Source organism: Impatiens glandulifera, chromosome 8, assembly GCF_907164915.1.
Source record: "Impatiens glandulifera chromosome 8, dImpGla2.1, whole genome shotgun sequence".
NCBI lineage: Eukaryota > Viridiplantae > Streptophyta > Magnoliopsida > Ericales > Balsaminaceae > Impatiens > Impatiens glandulifera.
The window spans coordinates 46414937-46419675 of NC_061869.1; positions in this window are offsets into that span (position 1 = coordinate 46414937).

Sequence of the window (4739 nt, forward strand, 5' to 3'; positions counted from 1 at the left end):
ATTAGAGCTCGATCAATCGTTTCCCTCATAGAAGAAGGATTACTAAGCCTCACATCCCGACGAATTGTTGCATTGAGTCCCTCTAAAAAGTGATTAAGCTCCATGGTAGCGTCGTCGGTAATCAATGGAGAAAAATACTTGCCTTTTTCAAACCTTTTCACATAATCTGTAATACTAGTATCCTCTTGCTTGATTTCCAGAAATTCTCGCGCTAGCTTGTTTCGGATGCTTAAAGTAAAATATTTGCCATAGAAAACCTCTTTAAATTCCCTCCATGTGATGTCGTTAAGATTAAGTGCTACCTTAGAACCTTGCCACCAAATTCTCGCATCATCTTTCAGCATAAAAGTGGCACACCTGACCCTTTCCGCTTCAGTTATCTACATAAACTCAAAGATTGTTTCCATTCACTACATCCATTCTTCAGAAACAATAGGAATCGTGCTACCTTTGAACTCAGTTGGCTTAAAGGTCATTAATTGCTTATTTATAGGGGATTGACCTCCCTCCTGGTAGTTATGATTACTTCCATTAGCCTCAAGTATCACTCTCATCTGTTCACCTAGAAGGCGATTCTAATCTTTAAAGGCCTCAATTAGCCTTGTAATAGAGTGTTCTGATCTTGCTCCGTTGCTGCAGAAGATGAAGAAGACTGAACTTTCGAAGCTTTCCCCATTGTCTTAGATCTAAAATCATAGATATATCCCAAGATCACATTTAATCATATAAAACTTACAAACATTGAGGGCAAGATCTTGGAGGTGCAACTATAGGAGCTTGAGTGTGGAAGTGTTAAGGATCGGGACCATTGCTCTATTACCAACTAAAACGTCCCTAATCATATAATATAACTACTTCTCAAACATATATATCCTATTTAATATTGATATCACTAGCTGAAGCCATATACAACTGGTCCTGTTCAAAAGATTTACTTCCTATATACACGCTTCTTCATACAGCTACAAGAAGCTACTACAAAATAACCTATACGTCATCATACTATCATGATTTTGTACAAGTCTTATATACATGCACCATTAGACAACAAGTAAAGACCCAAAATATAAGATAGGTGTTTATAAAAAAAGATAAGTAAATCTAGCAGCATCGGTCTCTCCTCCCACACTCTCTCCACCAGCTTGCTCCTCTTCAAGCCTCATTCCTTCAAGTGTATAAAAGCTAGGGATGGGTACCTGCACCAAATACAAGCATAGTGATTCTAATGACTCAGCAAGCAATTAAGTATTTTAAAACATGCTAGAATGCTTTGCTTTTAAAAGGAAGATATATGCATAAAAATGTTCGTCATTTAAAAAAAGAGATGATCAATCTATAAAAAACCATTGGCATGTTTAGAAAATATGATTTCATGGGGCCGGTACAGTAACATCTTGAGCCATATTTGACCCTACACCATTTAGAGTTGATCCTGAAGGCAAGGAGTCTGTTTGAGCCGTATTTGGATAGGCACAATTAGGAGTCCATCCCTAAAAGCATTAACCTGATTGGACCGTTTTTTAGTTGGGCAGCAGTAAATAGAGCTCATGCTAGATACTCTGGTCCTTAAATAATCAGCCAGTACATTTGGAATCAGCTGACTAGAGCTCATGCCAACCAACCTCCTCCCGTTTCCATCAATACTCATTCATCAATAATATGCTCACATTTATGCATAAATTATAAGGGTTTCTGTTTTATCAAAGTGTATACTTAACAATAATGGAAACCCTATCATTTCTGGAAAACATCTGGAAAACATGATGACCCTTGTCACTTGAGAAAACAAATTGTTTATAACCAAGCTTGTCAATAAAACCATATTATGCCATGGAAACATATATTTCAAACATATATGAAAATTATGTAGAAAGTACTTGAGATACATAGCTATGCGTGGATTTAAGAGTGAGTTTAAGAAAAGGTTGCCTTAATTTCGAAACTGGATAAAGAAGATGGTCTTGGCTAGGGTTTGCTCTTTCTTTTCTTCAAAACTCATAAGTCTTGCTTACAGAGAGAGAAAGTTTATTTTGCTAATGAAGAATAGAAATGGGGTAAGGGTATTTAAGGCTGATATGCAAGATGGAATGCACGTAACTGAGTTAAGTGGGAAGCATGCAAGTGGGTTATGGTGGAATGTTTCTAGAATGCCATGTGTTTTAATTATATGATAGCAGGTGTTGGTTTAATTAGTGACTAAGAGAAAGGGATTAAATTAGGATTAAACTTATCCTAATTATCTGGAGGGTCCCTTACATGGGTCCCTTCTACTTGTTGTTTTAGGAAAAAATTCTAAGTTTAAATTCTAAGCCTTTTATACATGGTTCCTCTATATATTGTCCCACAATATAATTAACACATCATTTTTACATCATTTTTATATCCCAGTTCCTAATAGTAATAGCAGGTTTTTCCTAAGTATGAAATATAATTGAATATATATAAGGGTGCACACTCAAGTAATGTACCATTGACCCTACTAACCTTTTATAACAGAAAAAGGTGAGCTTGGGCATAACAGTTAGGCTTGGGTCAAATAGGTGCTTTAAAAGCCCTACAATGTGGCTCGTGCAGTAGTGGACGAGAGAGGTTTGGACTTAGTTTGGGAAGCTAAATGGATCGGGGCTAACATGGCCAAAAATTTGGGCCTTACTTCGAGAGGAGATCCTCGGTTTGGGGGCCTTGGGCGCGGTTTAGACTCTATCAACGACTGGATGAGGTTAAGGCCTTAGTTCATAATGCAGAACATGTTGTAGTATGGGACCTAGGTTTGAATCCCTAGATTATCTTTGTTCTCTTTCTATTTATCCTTGCGCAAGTAGGGAATTTTCAGTCGGACAACATGCCGTTGCTCCATGTTTTCTCGATTTGGCTTCATTGTTTGACACTCATTTCACGGTCGGCTTCATTGTTAGACACTCATTTCTCGGTCGGGCTTCATTTCTTGACTCTTATTTCTTGGTCGGATTGACAACGAGGTAGGTTTCATCCTCAAGATTCTAGTATGGTTTTAAGCCGAAACTAGAGAATCATCGATTTCTACCAACAACCCAAAATCATAAACTAGAAAAGTACTTTGTCTTCCAAGACAACAAGGGACTCATCTGTAGGACTCATTTATAGTACCCTCAACATATTGATCGGCGGAAAGGCCCGTGGCTGGAGTGTCGTGGAAGATTTAAACCTTGTTGGAAATATCAAAATCTTGATATGTGGAACTAATTTGAATTTCAAAAAAGCTGGACGTCTTCTAAAGGCCTAAGAAAATTATTAGAAACGTCTTTATCCTACCTTACACCTTTTGTGATGGATTTCTTCTTCTAAGATCTAAAATGGTGATTTCATTTTATTTTATTGAACCTGTTGTTAGAGTGATTACTCACCAAGACTCATTCTAATCGATTATAATACATTATTAGATTGTTCTTATATTGTTATCCTCGGATAGGACATCGAGAATAAACTATCTATGGACTTACTAACCCCTAAACAAATAGCTTAGGATTCTAATTTATAGTCTAGGAGTTATATATTTGAATTTCAAATAACACCGCCTTTTTTTCTTTTGAAGAATGGAAGCTCCTCCCCTCTCTGAAATTTCTAGGCAGTTGGGTCTTGATCCCCTACCCGTCACGGTCACACAATAACTTACCTTTCATCAAATGGTGTCCTATAGTGAAAATTGACATTTTTGGTCTTAGATTGTTCTTTAGTGCTTCATGTTTTAGAAAAAGACCATGATGAAAATCAATGTTGATCGTGAAGCGACATCCAAACGCGTTCCTTCTGGTTCGGTCATCGCTCGGAGTTCCGACTAGGCTCCCATGCCTAGCCCGATAGTTTCTCCATCGGGTGCTACTAGTGCGTGTTGGGCAATTAGACGAGGCCTGGCCTCCTAGCTAGCAAGTGTTGGATCATTTTAACGTTGAATGCTTTAGTCTATTAGACTAACCTGATCCAAAGGCTTTCAGTTGTCATCCTTTGCAATCGACCACGATTGATCCTCCTCAATCTTATCCGTTGGATGAAACTGGTCTAGCGACGGTTGCCTTCTTACCCCGTATTCGGCAACATTAGATCCTAGTTCATTATCAGCTTAGTTTGTTTTCTTCCTTTCTCTTTGTTTTAGATTTTTTACTCTATAAGAAGTCAAACACAATATTAATACAATATTATTATTAATATTTATTTTTATTTAACACATCATATTTATATATGGATTTAGCTCGTTTATTTTCTTTATTTGTTTGAGCCATTAATCTCTTATTTATTTAAAATGTCGAGATTTTAAATAATTTGTACTCTAACTGATACCATATCGTTTCTAAATCAATTATTTATTTTAAATCAATTATTTATATTTAAAATGTGCAATAAGCCCTGAGCCCTTATACGAACTTATGGAATATATCTTATAATGACTCAAGATTCTTTTAAAGATAAATTCAACACCTTGTTGAACGTGTTTTTTATTACCTCTCTCTTCAAAGGCCCAATCTTTAAGGGTGGTTTGTATTTCGAAATTGACATGAGCCTCATGTCTTACCTTTCTCGCATATACTCCCAGTCAGGAGACAATATATTTAAATGATAGGCTCGACCCGAGTACTCATTTCTAGAAAAAAAGAGTTTTGTGTGTTTGATTTAAGTTTTGCTAGAGAACCCCTTGACTTACCTTCCTTTCGAATATCGTATTAGTAGATGAGAAAAATACTCTATCGGGAGTTGTCTCATCTTTT